Here is a 12,351-nt window from a genome sequence, read left to right as displayed (position 1 = left end):
TATTAGATTTCGGATTTTGGATTAAAATTTTAAATAAGGGTACAATAGATAACTGTTGAAACACCATGAAAATTCTGAGGAGGAAGAAATATATTAATGCAAAAAAACATTGACAGAAACTGAATTGCTGCCCACCTTAGGGCCAAAGGAGACTTCAGTTCATGTAACACTCTTTTTTTGTGAAATAACCCTCCCCCAAAATAACTTTTACGTGAAAAATGACTTATTGAATCTGATGCTGTGTAAGTGTCCCATCATCTGCTATGCATGCTTATGTAATCTTCCCCCTCCTTTTTCTTCCAGAAACAAAAATTATGCTGGCCATGATCATAACCTTGAAGAACTGTGATCATCACTGCTCAACTGAATACACCAAGCCTACCAACGATGACCAGAATTTTAAGAATGAGTTGCCAATACCAAACTCAATTTTAACATCTTTGGCCTATAATCCCTTACAGGTTTTCTTGTTTATTTTTTTATAACCACTTCTTAACAAGCTTAGTTTTTTTAATGACACTGTAGAGGGTATTTCACAAATATTTGCATTTCTGAAGCTGATTCTTGAATATGAAAGTGAACAAAAAAAGGGTTTGGAAAGTACTGTTCACTGGAGCAGGTGGTAACTGTGCAGAAAAGGGGTTCTTAACTAATTTAGATGTAGGTTTTTCCCAAATATTTCAATGAAATCTCTTTCTGAAGTAATTTACAGATTTTTTTTCTTTTTTTTTTTTTTTCAGATTATTCAGGTAAATATATGGTCTCACATAACAAAGCTTTTTTAATAAAAATACAACCTTTACTAAAATTTGAAAATATATATTTCTTTGGATAAATTTTGTACTGGTATCTCCTGTAACTCCTTCTGTTCCAAGATTCTCCTCTCTGTGGGGCAGAGATGGTGTGGCAGTCTGTAGAGGAGAAAGAGTTACAAAGAAATTTCTTTTGACTCAGCACTGTGTTCTCTTTGCACTTTGGTGCCAATGCTCAACTTCTTGTAGACGTTTTGCTGTCTGCAACATTCCAGATAGGGAGAGAAAGAATATCAAAATATCTTCTTCCAACAAGAGATCTAGGCAGCTTAAAACCTTAGTGCTTTTTTTTTTTTCTTACTGTGTCCAAACTTCAACACTTCCATTATTTGAATACACGTGTAGAATGCTTGCTTTCTATTAAATCTCACTGCCTACATGTTAGAACTGACATTTGTTATTGAGAAGGTATATGTTTCAGATACTTTGTCTAATGGTTAACACAGGTTTTTAAGGACACTGAGTAAAAGTATGAGGTGGATTCCATTCATAAAGTAGTAAGACAGAACCATCGTTTGAGACTGCCATTGAAAAAACCTGTTAATTATTTTGGATTTCATTTTTATTTAGTTCTTGGGGAGGGGGGGAGGAGGTTGGTTGTTTTTTGGAGTTGTTTTTGTTTTGTCTTTGTTTTGCTGTTTGACTCTGTGTATAGTTAAAATGCCAAATTAGATTTTATAGCAGCTTGAAGTTGTATTAAGTGATATTTTTGCTTTCTGTAATTCTGTTATAAAATAAAGTTGTTTATTCTCTGTATGACTACTGGCACTCAAGCATACATTTGGTAAATATTTAACATGAACACATCAATTTTGAAATAACATTCTAGAAGCCAAAGAACCTTAAGTATTAGGGGCTAGTACAGATAGTTTCCAGGCTTAATTGAAGGTTAGCACATTTATTGTCTTCTATTAATCTATCAGTGTGTTTCTTTAAGTGTTTTCCAATTAGCATCTCAGTCTGTAATTTGTAGAAGTCTTAAAAACTCCAGAAAAATAAGAGATTTGGACAGCACTACTCAAGAGGAAATGCCCCAGTCTATGAGCTGTTCTGAGTTAACTGAGTAAGGATGTACTGTGATTTTAAAACAACAAAACAAATCATAAAACCTCTCAGTAATATTTTTTTCTCACTTTCTGAGTGATGTATTTTTTTGGTGCTGTTCTCAGTTTAGACTGCTGCCATCTGTTGTCAGCATGCTTGGTTAACTGAAATTCCTTCTCATTTTGGCTCTGGTAATTTAGATAATATAATACAACAGTAGCCAAGATGTTGATTTTTTTATATACACAGGTGTTCTTAATCGCATCCCACATGAGCCTGAAAAATAGCAGATAACAGTCCTACGTTTTTCTTCAAAAAACAAACTGTCTTTAGAAAAGAGAACCTCATCCAATCTAATAACATAAGAACACTACCACAACACTGTGCAAATATAGTGTTTTTTAACACTAACTTCCACCACGAGCTGTATTTTTTCAGATACCAATCGGAACCTTATGCTAGGGAATAATTGCTACTGCCTTCAGGTCAGCATAGCTTGTGCACAGCTATCACTTCCATTGAGTAAACATGTATTAATTAAACAGCCTTTGTCATGCAGAAAAGCTTAGGCTCCAAGAGTGCATTGTAAAAATAGTCAGGTTTTAGATATTTTGGTTGTGTGCATTTATTCTAATGTTCTGGAAAACTCTGCAATTCTGATTAGTTTTCATTGTTACTTTTTTATATATCCATAGGAAAAACTTCAAAATGCAACAAAATAAATTGTTCTCGGGACATTTCACAATCTGGCTTGTCAATACCTAGGCGATTTCAAATACAATTATAGGACCATTTCCTGAAAATCTGGAGAAGATATTTGATTAAATAATTCAGCTTAAATACTGTTAGAGAGAAGTGATTCAAGTGGATTCTATACCAAAACACTTAATAAATCTTTTAAATTATGGTCATCCAAGGGTTCAGAATAAGTGTTAGTATTGTACTCCTGGAGTTTGCTAGATTAAGATAAAAGATTAAGGCTTCATAAAGGACAAGCAAGCAACTCCGGCAACAAGGTAGTTTAATTATACAGATATTGCTCAATGCAGTAAGCAATTGCAATACAGTGTTTTGTAAAATATCCTGAGTTGGAAGAGACCCACAGGGATCATTGAGTCCAACCCCTGCTCTGCACAGGACCATCTAAAATCCAAATCCTATGTCTGAAAGCACTGAATTCTGGCACTTGGGGCCATGCCCACTGCCCTGGGCAGCCCATTCCATGCACACTGCCTAGTGAAGAACCTTTTCCTAACACCCAGTTGCTTCTCCCCTGACACAGCTCGATGCCATTCCTTCAGACCCTGTCGCTGCCACCAGGGTGCTCAGCACTGCCCCTGTACTCCTCTCATGAGGAGCTGCAGGCTGCCGTGAGATCTTCCCTCAGCCTCCTCTGTTCTGAGCTGAACAAACCAAGAGATCTCAATTGTTCCTTGTGTCTTGTACTCCAGACTCTTTAGCATGTTGGGTGCCTTCTTTTGAACACTCTGTACATGTCCTTTTCCTTGCTCACACAGCTTGAGGTGGGACAGCACAGTGAGACAAATCCCTCTCCCTACCAGGCTGGCGGTGCTGGGCCTGGTGCACTCCAGAGTACGGCTGGCACTTTGGCTGCACACTGCTGTTTCAGATACAACTTCTTATCAACCACTCACTGGACTGGCTCCTGCAGGACTGTTCTCCAGCCGCTCACCCCCAGTCTGTACCTACATTCAGAGCTACTGTATTCCAGGTGCAGAATCTGGCACTTACCCCCACTAAACTTCGAGTGGTTGGTGATTGCCCAACCCTCTCATTCATCAAGGCCTCTCTGCCCTAGAGGGAGTCAGCTATTTACAATTTGTCGTTTTCCACAAGCTTACTTAGTACACATTGAAGTTGTATATTCAAGTCGTTAATGAATATGTTGAAGAGAATTGGCCCTAGAATTGAACCCTGTACAACTCCACTAGTGGCTGGCCACCAGCCTGATGTAATCCCATTTACTAGAACTCTATGAGTTCACTATTTACGTTACGTTTTTTCTAAGCGTATTATGGATGTTTTCTCCAAAAGAATGCTGTGAGAAACAGTGTTGAAAGCCTTGCTGAAATTCTAAAATTTCAGCAGGCTTCCCTTTGTGGACTAGATGGGTAACATTTTGATAAAAGGAGTGTAGGTTAGTTTAACAGGACTTTCCCCTCATAAACTCATGTTGGCTGCAAGTAATGACTGCATTGTCTTTCAGGTGTTTTTCAGTCACTTCCAGAATAATTAGCAGCATATTCTTCTCCTTAACAACTTAGGCTGAACAGCAACTTTTAGTTTAGACGCGGAACAAATCAGCTAGATGGAATAAAATATAATAGAGATCAGAGTGATGATTAACTGTACCCTTGACCAGGATGCATCAGGAGCTTCCTAGCTTTTAGGCATGTTTACAATGAAAATGGGCTACCTGGAGCAGCTGATATCCCACACTGCTGCCTGACACCACTCCAGTTTTGAAACTGTTTTGATTTTTCAGGCTGCTTTGTTGTATATTTGCTTGATTTCACTTCTTTTTTTTTTTTTTTCTTCTTATATTATAATTGGGAAACCATACACTTGAATTAGTAATATTTGTATAATTTAGGTATTAGCAGCATTGCTAATGCTTGTATAGCATTAACTTATTCTGTTTAGCATGAAGGAAATCCAGTGATATTTTTGGAGGTGTGTATATATGAATGGCTAAATGACTAACTCTCCCAGAACACTGCTACTGATTGTTGCCTACGGATGTGTACAAAAAGAGAATAAGTACTATACTAGAAAGTAGTACTTTCCCTAAATACTGTTAGAGATTTCATCAGTTTTCAGAGACCTATTGTATTTCTTTATCTGCCTCAGTATATTTTTTGTTCTGTACATTTGCTATTTGCTTCTTAAAGATTTTGCTCTGTAGTGATATTTAAATGTATATTTTTCTATTTTCAGAGAAACAAAGTAAGATATAATGACATTTTTCATGCCAATAGCATGAATACAGGAGGTTCTTGACACTATTCAGTAATGGAACTGAGAACAGCAAGACCTGAAGATTTTCATGGCTTGTTACTGAGTCTTGAATGACAGATCCTCCTACATGTTAATCAGCAGTTGTGGTGAAGGGATCCTAGTGGTTTTCTGTTATAATCCTCATTTAATATATATATAATATTTTCCTTAATAGCTCTAATAGCACTTTACTGAAAAGTACTCTTTAAGAGTGATATATATATATATCATTTATCATACATATTATTTTATATCTCTGACATTTTGTGAATCAGCAAAATTTTGAGTTGTAATAAGGCTGCTTACTGAACTTTGATTCTGTATCTTTACATGTGGTCTAGGCAAGTCATTCTTTGGGTGGGGTGGGAATGGGTGTTTGAAATTAAAGGGTTGCAGTGGAGAGGGTACAATTGCTTTAATCTCTGATTTTGGCATTAGTCACTGCTTTTGTACCAGCATCATGTTTCTTTAATGTAAAATAACAATTCTGTGTAGAATTGGCATATACATAATGCTGAAGAACCTGATCTCTTTGAATATCCAGGGAACCATTTGCATTTTTTATTATCCATTATCTCTAAGCATGATTTTTGTCTGTCAAAAATAAATATATCTTATCAGGTGTTCTCAGTGAGACCTATGGTGAGGAGCACTGAGTAAGAACACCAAGCAGGATATGGTTCTTATTCTGTATCCACTCAGATGGCAACTCTTCCTGACCCACACCATTTACAACCTGAGATCTCAAAAGTGACCAAGTGTGTGGACCCTGCCTATGAACCTACCAGATAGACCGTCTTTCCTGCCAGATATGAACCTACTTCTACCAGATAGACCGTCTTTCCCTGCCAAGAGAAATATGGAATAAGGATTACAACAGGGAAGAATACCCAAAAACTGGAAGGCGTCCTCTCTCCTTTGAAGCTGTTACCCTCTCTCTGTTTTTGTAAGCAGATCATTAGAATCAAACTTTCAGATCTCTCACCTTAGACAGCACACCTGACTCTAACTTTAGGATCTCTACTGATTGAGGTGTGTTTCATCTTCACCTTACAGGAACACTGTCCTGAAGACACCATTATCTGCGTTACCAGGAGAACAGAGTTTAATGTAGGTTCATTTAGATGACTATGTTCTTTATATGGTCAGAAATAGCTGTATGAGTTAATATCATCTTCTTAAGAATATTTATGTATTACACCTTAGTCTCTGAAGCTTTGTGTCACGTAAGTATTCATAAATACAGTACTGACACTGTGGTAACTATCTTAATTTATCTTTAGTGAACATTAAATACCTAATGACATAAATTCAAGTTTAGAAGCATTAAAGTTAAATGAAGCATCACATTTTTTTTCGTCATCTGTTTTTATGGGGTCAGGATGCATCTTTTGAGGAAAGTAGTGTTATTTTGGCTACTTAGTGCCAGCACTTAACAGCAGAGTTTGTTAAAGGTAGGAGCAGGCCAATATTGAGAGCTCTTTGGACTCTCTGCTTTTATAATCTGGATGTGCTAGATTTTAAGAAAAGCATACTCTACTTTGGACTATGTTGCGCTATATCTGCCAGGTAACGTAAAAGCCCAGGTCAGAGAGGTAAGGAAGAATGTGCTCCTTAATGTCCTGATATATCGGTTTCATGTTGTGAAAGTAAGGTCTACTTAACAACTGGGTGATAGAGAGCATATTTCTGGTTTAAGAACTGCCTTTGGAGCGTTATTCTCCAGGAAGGGGAGGGGGATTTCTGAGTATGTGAGACACACACATCCACATTTAGAGAGTTCTTTTTTTCGTTATTTCTTTTTGTAAGAATTTATTCAAGATTTGTCCTCAGGATAAAGTAATAAGTGTTTGGAAAAATACTGATTACAACATTCATTCATTACAACATTAGGGCAACAAAGCTGGTGAGGGGTCTGGAACACAGGCCATATGAGGAGAGGCTGAAGGAGCTGGGAATGTTCAGCCTGGAGAAGAGGAGGCTCAGGGGAGACCTCATTGCTCTCTATAACTTCCTGAAGGGAGGTTGTAGTGAGCTGGGGGTCGGCCTCTTCTCTCGTGTCATTAGTGATAGGACCAGGGGGAATGGCTTCAAGCTACGGCAGGGGAGATTCAGGCTGGACATGAGGAAGTATTACTTTTCAGAAAGAGTGGTCAGGCACTGGAATGGACTGCCCAGGGAGGTGGTGGAGTCACCGAGCCTGGGGGTGTTCAAGGAAAGACTGGATGTTGTGTTGAGGGACATGGTTTAGTGGGAGCTACTGGGAATAGGTGAACGGTTGGACTGGATGATCTTGAAGGTCTTTTCCAACCTTGGTGATTCTATGATTCTATGATTCTATGATTCTATGATTCTATTTTTTCAAACTTTGGCAAGATCAGCGATATCCTTCTGTTTCCCATCATTGTCATATTTTATTTCCATACTTTAGAAAACCTACGATCTTTCACAAAGTATACAAGCGGATAAAAATAAGTCAGTTCCCCCCCATCACCCTTTTTCAATTTCTAGATGTCATTGCTTGGTATGAACTTATTATTTTTGCATTTTCAATTTAATATGACGGCCTTCATTGTATATGTAACTCATCTCTCCCAGGAGCTTGTTAAATATTGAGTGTACTTCTCTGTAGGCTGGTGAAGGACTGGTGAGCAAGGTGCTTTCTATCCCACTGAATCCTGTGCCACATAAACAAACTGATGCGGTACATTGCAGGAGGTCTCTGGTGTCTGATGAGCTGATGAAAGTACTGATCACTTGGCCACAGGTGAGAGAGCAAAACTGCTATGAGGTCTTTTTGAATGGCAACAACTGTTTGATTAGTACCGCATGGCACTAGCTTCTCTCCATTTTGTTCTCCTCTATGATATTTATCTTCAGCTGGTTGTATTTAAGCCTGAAGAGCTGAGCACTGATTGTAACCTTGTATCCTGAGGCTTGAGACTCCCTTTAATGTCATTCAGATCCCCTATTTGTTTGCGTTTTTCCGAGATCTCCATGGTTTCTGCTGATTGATGTCGTAGTTTGGGAGGGTGTTTCTGGGGTCATACAGCATGGCCAGCTCCTTATCAACTGGAAAATCAAGCAACAAATAATTACATAAGATGAATTTTTAAAAGAAAAGGAGCTAGCATTAATTGTAAAAGCTTATTAAATTGAAGATGCATGATTGGCACACTAGTATTGATTTGGATATTTCTTTAAGTCTTCTGAATGCAAAACAGTGACCATGCCTATTTCCAATGAATCTCTGACATAAACTCTGTTGACACTGAAAGAAATACACTATTCTCATTTGCCTCTACCACCTTTCAGTCAGTATAAAATCTTTCAACAACTACAATAAAGCATAGAATCAGTATATCCTGAGTTAGAAGAGACATACAATGATCTCTGAGTCCAACTCCTGGCTCAATACAGGACCACCCAAAATTCAAGCCCTACGTCTGAGACTATTGTCCAAATGCTGCTTGAACTCCAGCAGCTTGGGGCTGTGCTCGCTGCCCTGGGCAACTGTTCCCTGCCCACTGCCTTCTGGTGAAGAACCTGTTCCTAAAACCATCCTGACCCTCCCCTGACACAACTCCATGCCATTCTCTTGGGTCGTTTTGCTTTCACCAAAGAGCAGAGTTCAGCGCTGCCCCTCCGCTCCCCTCATGAGGAATTGTACGCCTCAGCCTCCTCTTACTTGGGCTGAACAAACCAAGGAACCTCAGCAGCTCTTCACGTCTTGCCCTCTCAACCCTTCAAAATGTTGGCTGCTCTCCTTTGAAGCTCTGTAATACTTTTATATCCTTTCTATGTTATAGTGCCTAAATCTACACGTGCTGATTGATATGGGACTGCACCAGTGCAAAGCAGAGTGCTAGTTAGTGTCTTCTGAATATTTGCTTTCGGTTTTACTGTGGCTGTGTCAAAACAGCCTTTTATCATTGTCCTGATCCTTCCCACACTGCTTGTGGTACAAACAGAACAGAAACACAATCTCCACCCCTTGCTTTTTCAGAACAACACAGCATCATGAGAGGCCTGGAGAATATTTAGGGACCAATAGAGAAATTAAGGGGAAAAAAGGTGGAGAGGAAAAAAAAGTCTAGTTAGTATAAAAAACTTTGTCGCAAGACAGTATCTTTCCTTGTCATTGCTAATTGTTCAAAGTATTGCTGTTTACTTTGTTAGTTTTAGTTTTAAGAAATCTTAAGGGGATGATGCTACCTATTTTGATAGATTTAAATAGATACCCTTGTGCTTCATAGAGAAGAACAAAGTGCTCATTTGACAATGAAACAAAGCAGCCTTGCTTGTAACAATGCAAATTTGGGTCATTTATTTTTAACACAGCCTAAATAAATGTGTACTGAGGCAGAATTTCTGAGGCTTTGCTTAGAGTGGCTGCTGGCACTTAAAGGAGTCTCTTCCCAGGCTTATCTCTTTGTTATGTGGCTTGCCTAAGGATCTGGAGCTGACTCAGCTCATCTGCTCAGGGAGAACTGCTCACCATGGTCCATGTTAGCTGTCTGAGACTTGAGCGATGGGCTGGATTCTGGCTGACTCAGAACAAGCAAAGGAAGCGCTTGGTGGTAAAGCTGGGACAGTGATGCCCAAACAGATTAGGCAGACAGGAATTAATCTTCCACTCTACTAAGAATCCCACCCAGGACGCCCGTGAGAATTTCCTTCCCTGGATCACTGGACAGTCAGGGGTATCTTTTCTTTCATGCTTCTCATCTAGGAAACGGAGAAGGAAGAAATATTCCTTTGACAAATTAGTCTGCCAGCCAGATCGTTCACCTCTCTTGAAAACTTGATTGTTATTCTTAGAAAATTTAGGAAATTATGATCCAAAGCTGAAGGCCAGGCTGTTTCAGTGGCTGATCACACAGCATGACCAGGAACGTCTGTGAGGTTTTCCAGGTGGTTTCTTTTGATTTAATGAAAATATTTTCTGAACCTCAGCAAAATACCCAAACCCATGGGATCTGTATCCCATCTCCTCTTCCTATTTTGGTCAGTCTTGGCTGGAGTAGGAAAGCAAGAGAAATGTCACGTAAAAATGAGTGCAGTGTTATCTCAGTATTGTTTCATAGCAACTGATGTCTAACTGTCACCTGGTCTTGATTTGCCTGCAGAGCCCTGTGGTCAGGATTGACCTAGCCAAGTCCACATTTGAGATCATGAGGGAGCTGCTGGATCTGCAATCCACAGCACCTGCCTCATGAGTGTTTGTCCTACACAGGTTTTGCATCAAACTATACCAAGAAGCATGTGAAGTTTACTGAGGGAATCTAGGATATGATCTGATGTCCTTCAACACTCTCTTAGGATGAAAGGTCAAAATGCAGCTGATTTCAGGAACAAGCTTAGCCCAGTTTCTGGAGGAAAGGGTTTTGAAAGGGTTGAAGGAATGAGTTCTGATATGACAGATATGAGCCCTGTGACAGGCCTCAGCATAGGCAAAACTATGGAGTTTTAAGTGAGGGTTGAATCAAAATTCTAAACATATTCTTACAGTATTTTTCAAATTGGAAAATGACCCAAAATGCATACAGCTTCAGAAAATTATGATCAGTGTTCTCTTCAGTTTAGTTAATAGTACAAGCCTGAAAGCAGACTGTTAAATGAGAAGTTTTGTCTGCCTACCCACTCTTTCTGCCCAAATTCTGACTCACCTTTTGATAGTTGGATCCTGAAATAGACAATGAGCAGCAGTAGGAGTAAAGTCACAGGCATGAAGATCCAGCCAAAGATAAAGTATCCAGGCAGCTCCCTTGCGAACACCGAAATTATGTAAATTATGCTCATTTCTTCTGCAGCAGCCTAGCTGAATACGTTCCTTCAGATCTCTAAGTGTCGAACCTATTTATCCTGCTTTCTTCCTTTTTTTTTTTTTTTTTTCTGTATCCACATTCTGCCCTTTGCTCAGACCATTATCACTTTTTGGACTTTGGTTTGTTTGCATAGGCCTGTGATTCCTAATAGGACTGGAGTTCACTTGCAAAGTTACTCAGCTGTGGAGTTTAAAAGTGGTTCTTAAAGTAGTGCTGGGCTTCCACACCTTTACATATGTTGGGTTTGGCTCAGTATGTAAAGCTGCTTCCTTTTGAGCCTCATAGACTATCATCCACTAACACTGTACAGGTCATTCTGAATAATAAGCATCTTCTTTACAGACATATTATTGATTTTACAATAAACCTAAATTACTCAATCAAAGTGAGAACCCTGTCCTACATACGGGTCGAACCACACAGGCACACAGGTCGAACCACATGTAGTCACTGCTCTGAAGAGTTTTCAAACCACTGAGGCAGGCATAACTTCAGAGAATGGATACTGCAGCAGCAGATTTTTTTTCTGAAGTGCAGCTGCTGAACCATGACATTCAGGAATGATTCTTTTTTAGAGAAGTCAAAATTATGTGCTCTTTGGGGCTGAACGTACCAAAGAATTCAGTAACCTTTTAAACATTTCAGCGAGTCACTGGGTTTGGAGTGTTCTGTGTATTCAGTTTTTCCTATCTGGTCAGCAGTTTATTGCAGAAGTGTTATGTAGGCTGCACTGGCAGGTTTGAAAAGAAGAGTAGCTGTAATACATCCTTTCTCCACACTTTCAGGTTTCTAAAACCATCGGCTCAGTAGACTTGGCATCTTGACTTCACCTGGGAACACTGCAGGATCTCACTGTTTGACTTGCCTGTATGCTTAACCCTGCAGAGACGTGCTTGTCAGAGATCAGGTAAGTCTAGCAATCTTCCAGTTTTTGGCATATCAAATCTGATGACTACTTAAGGAAGGCATCAGGTAGCATTAAGCATTATGGTATTGTGTCCTCAGCAGGTTGTTACGACGGGGACAAAAAAATCTGTCTCATGTACATTTGAGAGTTGCAAAGGGATTTATTTCTTTAATACCTACCAAATCTAAAATGGAACTGTGAGCTCAATGTGAAAATTACCATTTTAATAGCATCTCTCTGGATGCTCTGCAGTGGGGAATAAGATTTAGGCTGGAGTTTATAGCAGTTAGGCTGGAATTGATAAGAAATGCAGTAGAATCATGAATTTTCAAGGAAAATAAGTATTTCTATGTTCACTTTGTATTCTTCATGTGCTGTGTCAAAAAGGCAAACAACCTCAAATAACATTTATTTTAAGGTTTTATTTGGACTGTAACATATCTAGCATGAGATCCTCCCTTTGTGACAATAAGTGATGGAAAATGTCATGTTTCAGACAGATTCCTTATTATATTATCCATCTGCTGTTTTGATAAATAGAACAAATGGAGAGTGACTTACTTTTTGCTTGTATTTGTTTGGTTTCAGCTTCTAAACGTTATATCTGATTCTGCCTCTTCCTACTACATTTGACCTCATTCATAAAGTGCTTTATGATGAAAAGCACAGAGGATATTAATATTATTGTAGGGCCATCTGTTGCCAGATGACTCTCTCCTTACATACATAGCTGTCAGCTGCA

At 39.0% G+C, this 12,351-nt stretch overlaps 1 protein-coding gene and 2 long non-coding RNA genes across 15 annotated transcripts in view; 2 read left to right on the top strand and 1 right to left on the bottom strand.

Moving 5' to 3' along the window:
- The window catches only part of EPB41L2 (erythrocyte membrane protein band 4.1 like 2), a 103,709-nt gene extending 102,141 nt beyond the window's left edge, over positions 1–1,568 (top strand). The window contains exon 23 of the mRNA XM_042895288.1: positions 304–1,568. The gene's annotated coding sequence lies outside the window, so the exon portion shown is untranslated. The remainder of the gene's footprint in view (positions 1–303) is intronic.
- A 5,700-nt stretch (positions 1,569–7,268) lies between these two features.
- LOC122189111 lies at positions 7,269–10,806 on the bottom strand. The gene is made up of 2 exons (XR_006181708.1): positions 10,544–10,806; positions 7,269–7,946 (listed from the first exon to the last, which is right to left on the bottom strand). It is a non-coding gene; the product is annotated as an uncharacterized LOC122189111 (long non-coding RNA).
- Positions 10,807–11,147: 341 nt separating this feature from the next.
- Positions 11,148–12,351, top strand: part of LOC122194320 — an 88,118-nt gene continuing 86,914 nt past the window's right edge. For 12 of the 13 annotated variants that reach the window (XR_006183108.1, XR_006183110.1, XR_006183111.1 and 9 more), the window contains exon 1: positions 11,148–11,609. This is a non-coding gene — a long non-coding RNA (uncharacterized LOC122194320). The remainder of the gene's footprint in view (positions 11,610–12,351) is intronic. The other variant, XR_006183105.1, reaches the window with a different exon arrangement.

Source organism: Lagopus leucura, unplaced genomic scaffold (assembly GCF_019238085.1).
Source record: "Lagopus leucura isolate 7727_CA_CO unplaced genomic scaffold, USGS_WTPT01 Super-Scaffold_73, whole genome shotgun sequence".
NCBI lineage: Eukaryota > Metazoa > Chordata > Aves > Galliformes > Phasianidae > Lagopus > Lagopus leucura.
Note: the sequence above shows the minus strand (reverse complement) of the source record. Positions and strands in the feature narration are given on the sequence as shown.